The sequence below is a fragment of the Lonchura striata genome, chromosome 3 (genome assembly GCF_050655825.1).
Source record: "Lonchura striata isolate lonStrDom1 chromosome 3, ASM5065582v1, whole genome shotgun sequence".
Classification (NCBI taxonomy): domain Eukaryota; kingdom Metazoa; phylum Chordata; class Aves; order Passeriformes; family Estrildidae; genus Lonchura; species Lonchura striata.
Window position 1 is genome coordinate 100,289,704 of NC_140705.1, and position 17,211 is coordinate 100,306,914.

Sequence of the window (17,211 nt, forward strand, 5' to 3'; positions counted from 1 at the left end):
GTATTTAGAAATGTGCCACAGCTATTCTTGCTCACTAATGCTTTCAGCGAGCTGAGAAAAATCCTACAAGTCAAGTAGCTGGGATAATATTGTTTTATGTCTATCCCAAACACACTACTCAGTATTTGACAAATATTACTTTTTCAGCCCTGCTATCTGTCTGTGGCTGATGTGGGAATATGATTTAAATGGAAGAAGGCTAAAAAGGACGCAACTTTAAAACCAGAGTTGTGCTCTCATAGGAATACTTGATCAAGTTTGTTCTGTGTCTTGGACTAAACTGCTCTGGATCTTAATTGCTCTGGATAAGCACTTTTCTGAGGACATATTTGCAGCTGAGGTGTCCCTACAGTTTTACTTCTTGTATTGTGATGAAGCAGGATATTGTTTGAGATAAAAGGAGCTAATATTGGTGTTGTTTTGCCCTTGTCATTGTATCGTATGACAAACAAAATAACTCTTTAATGAACTTACGGATTCGGGCTGAGCTCTTGCAATGACAGAATAGCAGAGGTTGGAAGAGCTCTCTGCAGATCACTTCATCCAACCTGGTTTAGGCCGGGTCAACTAAAGCAACTTGCTCATGATATTGTCCACTTAGGTTTTGTCTCCAAATAGGGGACACTCTACAACCTCTCTGATCAACATGCTCCAGTCACCTTGGTCACCTTCATGGTAAAAAAACAGTTTTGCTCTTTGGTTTAAATGTAATTTTCTGTATTTCGGTTTGTGCTTTTTTATTGTCCAGGTGCTTTTGTCAAGCTCATGGTGACTGTGCTCTCTTGACACCAGCCATAGCAGAAAGCAGACAAAGGCACGCTCACAAGTGTGGCTGGTAAGTCCTGGTCTGTTCCCCACTCACAAGACCTTGTTAGCGATCTTTCCTTCTTAGGTGAGTAGACTTTTTTTCCAGACATGAGTGGGGTCACACTCTTGTATCCATTTTGCATTAGGGATACCTGTGGGATACCTGATAACAAAGGAGTGTTGGGAGCCCACAGGATCCCAAGCAGTCTACAGGGCACGTGTCTGTTTGTCCAGCGAGGTGCCACCACCATGACCGAAGTTGGAATCTCCTGATGACAGCCTCTCTCTTGAGCTGTCAGTGTCCATGAAGCCCTCTTCCCCACTGCACAGTCTAGACTAAAAGTAAATTGCTAATCCTCCCTCACACAGATTTTCCTGAGGATCCAGTAAAACAATCAGGAGGACAAGAAAATGTCATTTAATCTTTCCAGTGGGAACTTAAGAATTCCCCTCTAAGGAAAAATCTGTAAAATAGAGCATATCACAACAATACCAACAGGTGTCAAGCTCTCTTTTAGGTAAAGCACCATAATCTAGGAGGTGGGGACCTGATCCAACATGTTTAACCCAATTCCTCCCTCCTTCCGAGCTTTCTCTGCCTCTCCCTGCCCAGGCAATGCCCGGGTGTTCAGCGCAGGGATGGATGAGCGGCGGGGCTTTCCTTTCTCTCACGTTCTCGCTCGCCCTCCGGCCCGGCCGGGCCGGCCACCAGCCCCTGCAGCCCGTCTGAAAGAATGTCGCCTGTGAGGCAGAAATTCCCACCCTGGGAATCGCGCCTCTGTGTCGCACAACAAAGGCCACCGCATTGTGTCCCTGCTAAGCGGGTGTTAAAATGCGCATATGTTGCCAGGGCTATTGCAGGCGAGGGCCCATTTAGGAAGCGGAGGTTTTTCCCGGCCGCTGCCTGCTCTGAATTCCCCATATTAGCACATTAGCGCACATGCGGCCGCCTTATCAGATTAGCCACACTTGTCACAGATTAGTTCACCCTGTGAAGGAGCCGCAAAGGTACCTTTGACCATTCGTTCAAAAGAGCCAGAAAAGTTTTTTTTTTCTTTTTTTTTTTTTTTTTTTTCTTGTCTTCAACCGTCAGAGTGCAAAGCGAATTAAAAGGAAAGTATCTCTCTCTTTCTCTCTCGCTCCCTACCTCATTTTGGTAGCAGGATAACTTAAGGATAGCTGCGACGGTGGACTACACAGAGAGAGATATTAATGGACACATAATATTAATCTAGAAAATATTTATTTAACCCCTTAAAAACGTTGATGTGTTTTCTTTCCTCACCAATGCCAATAGTACTTTGAGAAATGACCTTTCTGAATCTCAGAATGGATTTTTTAATGTTTTGCTTCTCTGTCTCCCCCTTCCCCTCCCTTTTCATTACAGTTAATTTGCAGCGTGGTTCAGTGGTCTCTATTCTGCAGATGAGGGGTAGGGGAGAGGAAAAGACTTGCTAATGACTCGCTACATTATTTTTTTAACCCATCTTGCTCCTTAAAATGTTTTGATAGCTGGTGAAACAAACAGTGACTCAAAATACCTTTGCTATGACTTGCAATCTACACAGGCATTAAGACTGAGTCTAGAGAAGACAATAACGCCTTGGAAGTGCGGTGGCAGCAGTGACACTCATCCCTGAATTGAATTTGTAGTGAAGGCCTAGAAAGCTACCAAAACATACAGATGAAATTACTGGCTAGCATTCACACCTTTGGCACAAAAAAAAAAAAAAAAAAAAAAAAAAAAAAAAAAAAAAAAGTGGAAGGAAATTATGGTGAGGAAGGAATGCAGCAATTCCTCACACCTCTGTACTTTCTAGGGGAGGTGTTTAACATCCTTGTGCCAGGTGTAGCATTGCTGAGCTCAGCTGGAGCTTGTCCACCACTGCAGATGAGCTGTGCTGCCTGCATGTGGCAGAGGGGACAAGCCCAAGACAAACCCTTTGTCATACATGTAGGCTGTGAGAATAGACCTTCAATTACCACTCAAGGGCCTAGTGCAGAATATTTTGTCTAGGAAATGAAGAAGAAATCACAGACTGAACTGTGACTATTTTTTTTTTTAAACTTTGATTGCAGGTAAGCAAACTGCATTATCATTAGTAGAACTTTAGCTAAGTCTTTTTCCAACTTCTTCCACAAATACTGGAGCACAATCAAATATATTGTTTACTAGTCTGTTTCTTCACACAGGCTGAAACCTGGCTGGTTGCATGTGCTGTTTGTAAACAGCAGAAAGTACAATAGATCTTTTGTAAGGGCACTAGCATGCTACCAGAGGCTGGAGTTTCAGTGCTGCTGAGCAAGCAGCCCAACAGTGTGCCCTGAAGTGCATGCAATCATACTGTCCTAAGACCACAACTTTACAGTCAGAGCTCTTCTTTCTGATTCCGGGATCATTTGACAGCTAAATCTTAGTGGTGACTTAATTTCTAGGTTCTGTTGAAATACAACGATATTTCTCCTACGGTCATTTTTTATTTTATTGTTTTCAAGTCAGAGTGCCACCTCAGTAAGGGAGGGCTGTGCAGCATATTGGAGAACCATCCCTTGGAACCCTATGTCAAGAAAACTTACAGCACTGATGAGCTCTAAGATATAAACAACTCCAATTTATGATCTAGAGAGTGAGGCAACAGCAGTAACAGCAAAGCAAGGAGAAATATGTAGGAGAAATCAAACAGCTGGACCCTGCTTTTAGTTCTTCTTAGTTGTTGAAAATGGTCTCTGTGTTAGAAAGTTACCAGAAGAGTTCATTGTGACATCTGACCCTTCTTTTGTCAGGAAGAATGATAAAACCCTATGTTATTAATTTCCTGTATTGTTCTCTGATACAAAGCATCAGTATTCTTATTTTTTTATTTCCACATGCACCTAGTTCAGTAATTTCAAAATTCTATTGTGTTATATATAAATATCTATATGGTGTTAACTGAGTTCTTCTAGTTTTTAATTTTTGTTTTGAAATGGTGTGATATGAAAAGGAACATTGAAAGTAGAATTCTAGTTAAAAATCTATTATTTCCCTGTCAGTCTAGGAATTAAATCTATGTTTCTTTGAAAAGCAGTTTTTTAGTCTTCCACTGACGCCTTTCAAATGCACCTACTGTGACTCTATCTAGTTTATGGACTGCCTTGAGTCATTAATCTGAATTTAGCAAAGCCATTTTGTGGATGACCTTTCTGGTTTTATCCCAGAGCTAGAAAAACTGCAGAGCTAAAGGCCTAAATTAATCTCTTCTTCAAATAAGCACATAGGAGTCTGGGCCAGAGTATGAATCTTCTCTTTCCATTAGTTATTGTGCCCTCCCAAGTGCGACCTGTTTTTCCAGTGTGAGTAAAGGGTCCCAGTTTGGGAGATCGTGCTGACTTTTACACACCCCTTAATTGAGTGTTGTCTTCCACACTGTGTTTTGCTGCTGATTATGCAAATTTGAGTATTTTCGAGAACTTTCAAATCCAAGCAGTAATCTTCCATGCCCCCAACCCAAAATTTAACCTTAGTCTAATAAACGTTTGATTTTGAATCTAAATGATAATCTGTCTTGCTTGCCTTGAGCAACAGAATCAATTTTATGTTTTGATTCATGTAGCTAGGTCCACGGCACTCTTCTAATAACTTTGTGCTTCTCCTCTCTCACAACGTCAGGCAGTGTGGCAGCCTGGTCTGTGAGTTACCATTGCAGCCATGACATACAGCACGTGGGGCAGAAAGCAGTGGGGAGGCAATGCCTTTGGGGGTGGAGATGCAGATCTACTGCTGGCTGTCACCCATATGTGGTGGAAAACTAGGAAAGCTTGGACAGCATGTTTCCTGGCAGGAGCTGAGCATCATTGCTCCCCTGCCCAGCCCTGTCACCTACCCCCTTGCTTTTGTCACCTCAAGTGGTCTGGCTCATGTGCAGGGAAAAAAAAAACTTAACATGGCACACAGATCTGAGCCTTCAGTTCTTTGACACAGATCTTAAAAGAAACTTCTTGGCTTTGGTCATTTTATGATGTAGTCAAAAGAAACACAAAATTTTAGTTGAACTATCCATGAACTTTTAAAAATTAACATCTATCAAAATAGCAACAACACATTATTGAATTTTATGAGTAGCCCTTACTCGTTTCAACAGGCTTCTCCTTATTTTAGCACACTGGATTAAACTCAGGCTTCATCAGACATGAATGGTAAATCAATTATTTTAAAGACAGGAGAGCTGCTTTGCTTCCAAGTCTTTCCCATGCTGATGAACTCCTGCGAGCTCCAGGACTGCTGACCTGGTCTGGGAGCCTTGTTCTAATTGATAATGTTGCTCATTGTGAGAACACAGTACGCAAATCCCGATGCTTGGTGTGCGGATTTGCATTCCAATACTCTCTGTGCTCTGTAAGGGTGCACAGGGCTGGTGTGCTGGCTCTTGAAGCACAATGGGAATTATGGATATGTGTCTCTGGGCCAACAATTATTTCCATGTGCTTGCTAAATGAGTGCAGGGAGAGAAGACTTTCCTCTTGTTTAGTCACTATTGCTGTCTTTGGTGCTGTATTGCATTTTAATATAAACCTCCCCCCACAATTCCTCACCCCAGCCCTGTTAGATACTTGGCCTGGCTTTCATTAAAACACTAGTGCATGAATAGCTGTAAGTTCAGGGCTGGAGGCCTTCTTTGCTAAAGCTTGAATCTTTGGTAAATAACTTTCTGCACTTTTGGAAGTGTTAAAAGTAACTAAGCATCTAATGAAAGAGTAGCTGAATAACAGAGTTAGTGAAATTACTTCCACCAGCCTTTTTTGCTAGTAGGGTTATCCCTACTAAATTTACTAAATAGTAAATGTTTTTTTCAGTCATTATATATTGTTGGCAGCTCAGACTTCCTATCATGTGTGTATAGGTTTACAGGGATAAAGAGTAGCATGCTAGTATATATTGCCCTGTCTAGCTGTCAAAAGCAACAGGTTTGGTAGGATGAGTTAGGCTTTGCCTTCAGTCCAAACAGGCTGGGCTACAAAAATGGCAGTATCAGAGCAACAGCTGGTTTAGTCACACAGTGCACTGCTATATAGTCAGCATTTCTTGTTTTCATTTCACTTTCCTTTGTTTTAGAGACAAAAAAGGAAGCCCTTGGGGGAAAAGACTTCCAAGTTTAGTGCTTGACCAAAGCTGCCCGACTCTGGCCTCAAGAGCCTTTATTGACTTAACTTTTAATATTTCTTTCTCTGTTTGTAACATTGACACTGGCACCTCTGTCCAGCCACAGAACCAGTACCAAACAGGCCCTAGTGCAGGGCAACAAGCTTTCTCACACTGCCCTTCCATCTGTTGAAGAGTCGTCTGGCATGGACTATCCCTAGAGTTAACAGATACATCTCTCTGTACAGTGACAAACATACAGAGTCTGCCCTTCGACTGCCCCATTATGTGTTACTCTGTGCTGTGTGGCTTCTATTTTAGGAAATGGTTTGAGGTCGCCAAACTGTTCTTGACATGGAAGCAAAAGCATTTGCTAGTACCAGCTCCACTGTAATTTAAAATCTGTGGCCTGTACCAGGAACTGATGGGGCTACTCTATGGATGGCAGTGGGGATGGGATGGATTCAGGCAATGGCAGCTCCTCTGTCAGGTGCCAGGTGTTTCTGCTTCCCCCACTCCTGCTCCACTGGGCTGTGCTGGCTGAGGGCAGCCCAGCTCCTGAGCCAGCTGTGCCAGACATCTCATTTCAGTGCCCTGTTCTTATGGAGAAGGAACAGTGATATCCTCATCAGGTATAATAATATGTGAAGCAAGAAGAAGCTGTAGTGAATAAAATACTTCTTGCATTTACAGAGCAACTTAAAAGTTATTGTTGCAAGGGACACTTTTCTGTTAAATATTACTGGCCCTAAATTAGACTGTATTGCTGTTGCTAAAAGGGCCATTTCTCTTTGCTTCGGTAATTTGATGAAGGATCACATAAAAAGATCAGAAAAAAAGAAGAAAGAAATGAAGTCTACATTAGGTATTTTATCCAAGGTGCCTTGGTATTCATATTGGTGATGTATGACCAAATATTTTTAAGTCTTTGTAGCACTGTGCAGTTCTGCAGTCCTGCAGAGTATTATACACTGCCTTCTTTCTTTTGCTCTTTATACTGAGCTATAAGGACAGCTGTATGGGCTCCTGAAGCAGCAAGTCAAATATTTTGCCTATAAAGTCACTTTTGTTATCACATATGGTGTCGTAAGGAAATTTCCAACTTAGTTTCAAAATAGCTTTGGCAGGACACACAATTCAAGCCAAGAAAGTGTCCTCCTCCTTTTCCCAGCTTCTGTCAACACCAAGTCAAGGGTCGGCAACCTAAATCCAGCTCATATGTAGTTGGCCATCTCATTTTTTTATTTCTCCAGGGACAAAAACAGACTTCACCACTGAGATAAAGGCCCTCCCTTCCTGCAGTGACTGAGGTCTAGAAACCTTCTTCTCAGGTGCATTGCATAACCTAGGCTTTTGCTTTCTGTACTTGTGTCAGACATACACTGTATATTTCTGTTAAAACAAACAATACTCCCAACATGTCTGGTATGTTCTTTTGACACAGTTTCTTAACAGGATTTCACTTGTTAGCTAGAAAGGTCAGAGGACAGGAAAAATCTTTATTAGGATAAACTGCACTGTGTCAAATACTTACAGTGTATCTCACCTTTTGTAATAACCAGTCTATGTTTTTCTTGGGCTATATCTAACATGTTTTGCCATAAATACGTCCTTATAGGCTTTTTGTGTGTCTATGCCAAAAACAGAAACAGGGACACAAATTCTCTGTCCTGTTTCCTTTGAAGGATCTCTGTGAACTGAAGGATCACTAATATTCAGGAACAGTTATATTCAGGACAGGTACCCATCATTGTCCCTGTGGATCTAACTAACTGCAAGTAAGTCTTCATGCAAGGTGAGGCTCTTTTCCCCCAGTCATCAGGCAGCTGAATTTGGATATGAGTACTGGATCCGTGAGCTTTGAAGTTTCCATACATCTGGTCAGGCTCAAACAGCTCTCTCTGGGCTTTCAAAGACTGCTTGAAGATTTACCTTTTTTTCCCTCCTTAGACTTCAGTCATGCTACTGTTTCAGATGTTCTTACTTGGAGGGACAAGCAGTTCATTGATATGTAGGTTTTCTCTTTTCTTGTACCAACCAGGTGATTCATTTTACCCTGACACCTTCAATAGTGCAGCAGTTTTGTCAGATATGTATGACTGAAACCATTCATACAGTGTCTACTTTTCATTCACAACTGCTCAGCTAGAGGGTCATAGACAAAGCCTAGTTCTCAGAGAAAGTGAGAATCAAAGTGATCAAGAGGTGCTCTGAATTTTTTAATTTGACAAATTGCTGATAGTGCAGGACAAAGAACACCACCATGGTCTGTAAAAAATCAACTCTATAAAAACTGAAGTGCAGCAGCCAAACACTGAAAACAGCAGCTGAAACTGGGTGCAAAAGGAAGGAGTTTAGGAAAGAGAAAAGATAGACGGTGTTGAGGAAGATAATAGGTAGTGGCAGAGTTAATTTGTAAAATGCCATCTTTTTAAAAAGGAAAAAACCAAAATCAGGGGAGAAAAAAAAGGAGAAAAAAAAAGAAAGGGGTTGCTATAGTGAGAGTAATCTTACAACCTAATGTGTGAGTGCTCTCAAAAGACTGGATGTTCCAGTTCAGTGAAGCAAGATGGCCCCCTGCAGTATTGTTAGCCCCCTCACAAAAAAATTCCTCTTCGTCTAGGAGCATCACTGTACAAAAACCTAACAGAACTGCTGTGGTTTACCATAAGTTTTACTCAAAACACGAGGTAAACATTCTTTGCATTAAAACATCAGTCAAAAATAGAAGTCCTCAGTTACCAGCTTTGTACCCACTGCTTCTGAATGCCTCCTGTGCGGTTCTGGTGTGAGATTGAAAAAGAATTGGGTTTAGAGTATTATCTCAGAACCCCCAGGAAACAAAAATTCTCTCTCAAACTCATGTGGTAAAGATTGTGATAGGGTAGTAGTAAAGACTGAAAAGAAAGTCTTGCTGTGAAGCCAGGCGAGATATATAACTTCATGTATGAGAAGGTAAACTTCAGAAAAATAGCATTGTGCTGTACATGCATTTGGAGTAGGAATATTGATGCGTATTTTGTGCATGAGAAGCTTTTTATTTCTCCCATCCTATTACATTTCTCTGACAGTGAGAATGAGACAGCATGCTTTTTTGAAAATAAGTTTTTATCGTATATTGGTATACTGGCAACACTTGGGCTCTCATGTTTTCACAGTCTTTTCACTGACACAACAAAAACACCATAAATTCTGTGCTTTGTGACAGCACAACTATTCCACGCTTTAGCACTTGTACATATAATGGAGTTGTATTACTTGATATTAATTGTGGCTAAATTTTATTTAGCAGTTCTACAGGAATATGCAGTTAGCTTCCCTCTGAAGCACATGAGACTTCTTGGGCGGCCATTTGCAACTTAAAGCATCCATCCGGGTCACACATTGCAAAAGCTAGGAAAAGAGAGAAGAACCAGATAAAAAGAGACTCAAATATTTTCTTAGCAGTTAAATACAGCAGTTCATAAAGTTCATGAAGTCAAACAAATTCCTTTCCTAGTCCTGTTTTCTCTCCTCCCTCCCCTGCTTTGTATACCTCCATGATTTCTACCACTCTTATTTGCAAGGCAGTAACACTCTGCCTAGTGCTTGACAGAGAATGGGCCAGAAGTCAAATTGTTAGAAGAGAAGGCTGTCTTATAATAATTCTAATTCACACTTCAGCTGGTTCCAACTTAACTCAGAAAATCAAAAATGGACTTGGAAAGCCTAAATGATGGTAAAATTTAGTAAAAATTAATTTCTTTTCCTTTCAATGCTGAACTTAACACATCACTCACAAAAACCCACCCAAACTCTAAGGAATCAGTGTTGTGAGGTCTGTGTGGCCTTCTACAGACTGCTTTGGTGTGAGAGCTTGGATTGTTTCTGACCCTGTGACACTGAATGGCCAAGAGCTTCCATGCAAGGACAATGGTGCTGTTAGTGCCCATTACTAAAAGCCTTCTTGTTTCTTTCAACTGCTCACAGGACTCCTAAACAATGAAAGAAATCCATACATCATTAACAAGGAGATTTAATTTAAATTCTGCTCTAAGAGAATTCTCAGATGTTCCCCTCATTTTTTTTTTAAGTGAAAATTGCTGGAGTCTGATGTAAGGCAGAACCTTAATGTAGAGAAGTGCTGGGCCTCATTTAGAAACTAGTGGGAATTAGAGCAAACTGGAAAGCAGTACTGGCACACCAGTGAGCAGCTCCCATGGAATGAAATCTTGCTGAGCATGGGGATATGTCAGCTAGTAAAAAAAAAGTCTTCTCATTGAGTAATCTCTTTTGAGCCAAGGCATTTTATTACTTTTACATTTCTAATGATGGTGACTTTATTTTTATTGTGTATTCAGTATTTCTAGCAGCCATTTGTCACTCAAAATGACCTAATTTTCATTAGAAAAGGGAATTGCTAAATTCCAGCAGAAGTTGATGTGAAGCAAAATGGAGCAGGATAGCCCCTATTCACTTTTGTAGTGAAAATTTGTTAATATACACATTAATAATTTTTCTTTTAATCATGAACACTCAGCACAATTAAATATCAGTCAGTACAAAACAATCAGGGCTGTTTGTCACATGAAAATAATGGGAGTTGACTTTGCCTTAGCTCTATCTTTACTGTCAGTGGAACCTATCACATGAGGAATGAATCCTAATTAGGGATTTCAGAAAGTTTTATTCTGCTGTCACTCTTTGTTTTGGTATATTTAGGAACATAAATAACAACACAGGATTTTACAGAAACTTCTAAGTTGGACGGTATTGCTTGAGATATTGGTTTATATTGCTAAATCAATCCATCTGCCAGAGCAAGGCCAGAAACTACTAATGATGCCTTCATTGTATATATGTCTTTAAATGTTTTAAACAGATTTTAGTGCATATGTAATCCAGAATGAGCTAGCATACTAATGGTTAGGCGGAAAACAACACTTGTATCATGCTAATTCTTCACTGGTTTCAAGAATCATGATCAGTTCCTCATTGGGTGTGTTTTGGTTACCTATCAGATTATTTCTCTCTCTATCAGTCCACATATGTTCTATCTATGCACACACACAAAATTTAGAGAGAGAAAACATGGAAGAAAAATTCTTCTGTTTATGCTATTAAATTTAATTGAATGTTTTGGAATTATTCTGTAGTTAAGCTACGCTACCTCAGAGCCGGATTTATATTTTGGCAGATAGAAATTTTGTTATATAAACTGGATTCTCAGTCTAAATGCAGTCCTTGTATAGCTCATGCAATTCTCTTTTTAGGTCAGGTGAATCAAACTAACTCATAAAAAGCTTATAGATATAAATATAGATACCATTATAAATAAATTGATGAAGAAAATAAGAAAAAAAATCAAATATATTACAAATAGCTCCTCAGGTCTGCTCTCCATGTATTACGGCTTCTAAAGAAGGTACATGCAAAAATAATTCAGAGACTTCTTTAAGGTGTATTCCATGATTCTTTTATCCTAGGCCCCCTGATCTCTGCAAAATTGAGCAGAGTCTTATCAAAGATCTTATATTCACTTTAAAGATTCTTACATTCTTTTGCAGGTGCTCCTAACATGACACAACCTCAGGCATTGGTGGAAACTTCTGCTTTGAGGGGATTCTGGCAGTCATCTCTATGTTAAGTTTTCAAACCATACCTAGTAAGTACATGATTACTTTATAGAGCAGTGAAATGTGATTTCTTTCCCATAAATATTTAGGCAGCAATATCGAACATCAGTTTAAAACAGGAAATTAAAGATTGTTTTTTTGGGCTTTAATTTGTTTTGAAAATTTAGGATAGGAAAAAGTATATATGCTTCTGAGGATGAAATAATTCCTTGGAATTTGGGTACGTTGACATTAACATTTCTGTATGGGTCAGTGCTGTGCTTTTAAGGACTCCCTTGCTTGTTGCCAGCTACCATGTGCTGGTTCACATCAGAGGCACCACAAACTGGATTCTTTTAGGATGTCATTAAGCCAGAAGATGCAAATATAATACACTCCAAGCCACCAACTGGCAAATCAATTCACACTCGAATATTCCTTTGAATGCATAAATAAGTTCATGTTGAGCATGTACAAGTCCTTTCTATGTTTGTTTTTACAAATATTTGAACAACTGTGCCTCATTAGCTAGAACAGTACCAGAGCCTCCATCACAAATTCACTTGAATGAATATGCATGAAATCACCATTAGTTTTGCATTTAGAGTAATTATTCTGCACACATATTTAACCAGAAAATGGACAGCAAAGAAACCACTCATCTCATTTCCTTGAACTCAAGTGAGAAAGGTATTTCAGACCTGATTTTCTGCTGCTTTGCATCTTCTATGTTTCTGCAAAATGAGCGTGAAACATTATCCATTCTGTTTTGAAAACATTTCACAACAATGAACAATGCTGTTTCAGTAACTAGTTATGGTATTCATCTGTCTGTATCTAATTCTTGCTTATGCTTAGAATGTAAACTTTTGAGAACAGGGACATACCATACTGGTACCATGCCGTGCAGAATAGGATCTTGTTCAGCGTCTGGAACTCCTGTGCACTCTTGCAATCTTACAGGGGAGTTTTGCAATGCTCAGGATGTGCTCACATCTCAAGATGTGAGAGATTCAGTTATCTCACATTTTTAATGTTGTACATTATAGAGGATATATGTCATCAAACTGTGGGTTTGATTACATATATAAGGGGTCAAGAGAATTCTGTCAGTTGAGCAAATGTCAATCAGAGATCTTAATTCCATGAGCAGAAAAAAAGGCAAAATATACTGAGTAAGACAGGAGTTGGGAATTATTACCTATGCTCTTGTAAATACATATAAGGCGACATTCTGATCATGTCATACCATGACCAAAAATGGAGATTTTAATATGGGAAACATATTCTTCTGCTCTGTCCCTTCCTCCTCTCCTTCTCCAGCCCCATGCCTTTGTTCTTTGCCATTCAGTGTTTTGGTTCAAGTTAATTAAAGATTCCTGTTGCAGCCTCCTGGAGTGAAATTCTGGCAGTCTGCCCAGAGCTGCCATAGTCATATGTAAGCAGCCCCTCCAGTGAGCTCCATAATGTCTCTAAGAAACTATACAAAGAGGAAGAAAGAAACTGAATCCAGATGGAATGGGAAATCAGATATTTCTTCCATTTGTGTTGAAATCTATGAAGACTGCCCCATAGGTTGAAAGGGAAGACAATTCACATACTCTGCAGTTTCAGGGAAAAGCATGTTTTCTCTCCACCCCTCCACCCTCCATTGAAGAGGAATCTGTGAGAAAGCTTACAGTGAGACTGCAAACTCAGTAATGCAAAACATGTTTTCCCAACTCTGCTTTACCCTGCTAGCTATAGAAAGGTGTAGGATAGACCTGTCAGGGGAACACAAAAAACCAAACAAAGGAATCAAAAGAGTGACTCAGGCAGACAAAGACTGTTCCTAATGGTAGGGTTATGAGAGAATTTGATATCCAAACCAACATTTTGACACACAATTCATAGTGAAAAGAGGACTTAAGGCATTTTAAATGCCCAACAGGAGAATAAACATGTCTAACACACTGAGCAATAACCACATCCTGAATTTCTTGTTGTAAAAGGCACATTAAAAAAGATTACAAAAATGTATAGTGCATAGTTATTTCTTGGATCTCACAGGCATAACAAAAATGAGAAATATCCCAGGAGGAGCACAGACATGGCATATTTTGTGTCGGTGAGTCTTTGTCAAATTAAGTGCTTGGTTCTTAAAACATAGCACTGCACTTGGTTGTTAGGGTGGGGGAAAGGAATAAAACTTGGATCTAGCTGCAGTATTTTTTGGTTTCTCTATGCATTTTATTTTACTATCAACAGTGTTAATTTGTTGCTCTCTGATGGCCTGTTTAATTTTTCAGGTTTTTTTTTGCTCGTGGGTGGGAGTTACATGAAGATTAAACTTTGCCCAGGGCCAATAAGGTAAAGAAGCGTTAACAGTTAATTTCTATGTTAGAGGACTAGTTTTTAATTCTAAAATACCTGGGCAGAGTGATTGCATGGCAGAGAGAACAACCTGTTGCAACTCAAGAGATACCCATTTGAGGCGCAGATTTTGGGCAGAGTTTATGATTCAAGGTTTTAACTGAGAGTTTAATGCAATACTTCAGGTGAAATGAACCTGATAATTGCAGTGCAGATTTCTCCAAACAGCAGGTTGGCTGAAATAGCTCTGGCACCCTATGACTAATTGGATGTTTTTGTTTTGTTACCATATTTTTTTTTTCGTTAAGAAACAAAATGGTCTAAAACTCTGTCCAGGTGAAAGGGGTAATAGATGTATGCTGATATGTGTGTTTCTTGCCCTTTTAAACCTTTGAAGCCAGGCTGAGGTCAAATTACTCAAGCAGAACAGCTCTGTTGACAAACATGTGGTCTTCAAACAACAATCCCAGTAGGAGAGGTGCTGCTAACTTAAAATAACAGAGGGAAAGGGAAAAAAAAAGTAAAAAGAAAAAAATAAATAGAGGGAAAACGAGCACCAGTCTACACAAAATCCAACCCAACTGCCACCTTCCCTGCTAGCCTCCCTTTGTGAGCCTGCCTTCCCCACTGCGTGAATCAGCTATGGTTGGGGTTAAATGGGTAGCTTTTGTCTCCTCACAATGGCTGAGAGTGACAGGTTGAGCTAAATGATTTACTGGTGGAGATGATTTGAAGGACAGAGCCAGGCAGCCTTGGGAACACACGCACAAGAAAAGGACAGTAGCGAATCAGCCTCTCCTCCCCCTCCCGCTTTCATGGTTTTGACTGAAAGATCACAGAGTGAGACTCTGACAGACACAAGGACCATTGAGAGGCTATTTTTATTACTTATCTATGGCAGCCTTGCTTTGGTGAGAACAGACCTAAGGTTAATTAATCTTATTTTTTTTTTCCCCCTCTTTTTTTTTTTTTTTTATTTTTTTTTATTTGTTTTTTGCACTTACGGGGATGTGAGCCCAGTAAGTTGGCAGGGTCACATGCCATGGGCAAAGGGAAGGTCTCTGTGTGAGACTTGAGTACCAGAAAGCTCAACAAACTCATCCCTAGCCAAAACAAAGCTTTCCACAGAGCAGGGCAGTGCAGCGGCGGAGGCAGCTGCTCGGAGCGGAGCCGCACCAGCTGTTGTCAATTGGAATGTGCCAGAAGCAGAGCTCCCCCGCCCCGCCACGCTGCTCTGGCGGCAGCGATACCCAGCGCTAATATGGATCCCAGATTGTTCCCTGAGCACTGTTTGATCTGGCTGTGTGGGCAGGAATGAACTTGTTTGTCGGGATGCGGGACGCACCGGAGCGCCGGCCGGCGCGCTGCGTTTGCCCGGCTCCCCCAAGGAAGGCCAGGCACGAGGTTACCCCGTGGCGAGCTGGCCGTGGGCCCTCAGCGCTGCTGGCAAGGCCAGGGCTCTTCTCCGAGGCATGGGGAGTTGGGTGCTCCAGAAACACGGCTGAGGCAGGGAAGGGGCACAGCACAGAGCTGCTGGGAAGCCCTGTTGGCCACCACGCTCCCCACCAGCTATCTAGGGCACCTCTGGATCCTGCATGTGGCTGGCTGGCCCAGCAACCCCAAGCACCATCAGCGGGAGCTCACCGTGCTCCGTGCACCAGGACCCTGCTGGCTCAGCAGAGCTCCAAGGCAGCAGGAAGAACAAGACCTGGCCTGCAAAGGGCAGCAGAGGTGGCCACACTCCAGCCTTCCAGTTAGAGTGTGTGATGCTTCCTTCAGCAGTTTCACTCTGAGAATTTTAGAGGAAATTTCTTTTCTTAGTAAGAAAAGAAACTTTTCCAACAGTGGCTGTGAATTAGTCTGAAAAGACCCAGAAGGCAGTCCATAGAAGACTTTGGGTTTACAAATAAATCAGAACTCATAAGAGATGTATTACTAGAAAGAGGCAACACTATCTTGCTGTTCCATTTTTCATTTAGTGTATGATTTGTGAGCAATTCCTCAAGTGCAGTGGCTTAATGCATCCTGTTGCAGGTTATAACCTGCAATTGTCACATCAGTATTCAGTTCTGAGAGATAGGTCTAAACAGCAAAAATTCTACAAGTACTACCTCAAAAAAAAAAAAAAAAAAAAAAAAAGTAATTTTACTAGTGCTTACCACCTAATGGCATCCCAGATCCTGTGAATCACATCTTGTGAATGTGCATTAGATCTTTATTACAATATATTCAGCTATATCTTAGACATCTTAACTAGCTGAGAAAGAGGTTTGAACAGTAAGACCTACTGTGTGCAATAACACATAGCTTTTTTTGTTGGCTAGCTTTGAATTGTATTTTCATTTTCATAATAATTTAAATGAAAACTTGTAGTTATTATAAGGAAAAATATGAATACATGAGCATCACGGCAAAGCAGCATTTCATATCAGCAAAATTGTAAGATATGACAGTAGAAAAATTGAAGGGTGTATAAAATGGGGATTTGGAGAACAGAAGTGTTTGGTGTTAGTTTCTTGTACTGTAGAGTTGCAGTACTGTGCAGTCACAGTGTGCTGTCACATGATGTATTTCTAATGACCTCTTGCATGCTCAGTTGCAAATAAACACTTCTGTTTCAAAATACAAAGAGCAAAACAAGCTAAATCTAAAAATATAAGAGGAACTATGATTTTTTTTTTTTTATTCTATGAAAGAGAGCAGTATTTGCTAAAGATAAAACAACTCTAAAAAAGCTTACCCAACAGGCTTCCAAATATGGATTTGCCACTGCAGAGATTAGGGAAGGTGCAAACAGAAGAAGGAAACTTTCTCTTCCATTTATTTGCAGCCATAATCACTGTCACTGTCCTAACGTGCATGAGGAGTATTGGGGTTGCTTCCTTTCTGAAATCCCAGAAGAGCAAGTGTAGTTTAGTACATTCTGAGTACTATGAGGTTTAATAGGTGTTATTCTTGATTGGCTCTGTACTAACAGATCTTTCTATTATAATTTGCATCTGTTTCTGTCATGGTTGATTTTCTGATTCTTTTCCAAGGCCTTCTCTCTTTCAGTTTCTGCCTCCACACCCCAAGCCCCAGTTATGCTGCTATAAACATCACCTTCTCAGAGCTGTGTACACAGTACTCTTGTAGGACTTACAAAGGACATACCATCCTTTGTATGTTGAGCCCTGCTTTAAGAAGTGCCTCTGAGAAGTGGTGAAGTTTATACAGTGCTTTAAAAAATAAAGGAAAAAACATCTTATATATTGCATAGGATAAAAGCGTTGATTTGAATCTCAAAAGTGACCCTTCTAAAACCAGGGCTGCACGATAACAATGATGTTTGCTCGACAA

General features: G+C 40.5%; 1 long non-coding RNA gene across 15 annotated transcripts in view; it reads left to right on the plus strand.

The window, feature by feature from the left end:
- The window catches only part of LOC144245989 (uncharacterized), a 407,049-nt gene that overhangs the window by 375,625 nt on the left and 14,213 nt on the right, over window positions 1–17,211 (plus strand). For all 15 annotated transcript variants that reach the window (XR_014954465.1, XR_014954467.1, XR_014954464.1 and 12 more), the window contains 3 exons: window positions 749–835; window positions 11,473–11,570; window positions 13,809–13,869. This is a non-coding gene — a long non-coding RNA (uncharacterized LOC144245989). The remainder of the gene's footprint in view (window positions 1–748; window positions 836–11,472; window positions 11,571–13,808; window positions 13,870–17,211) is intronic.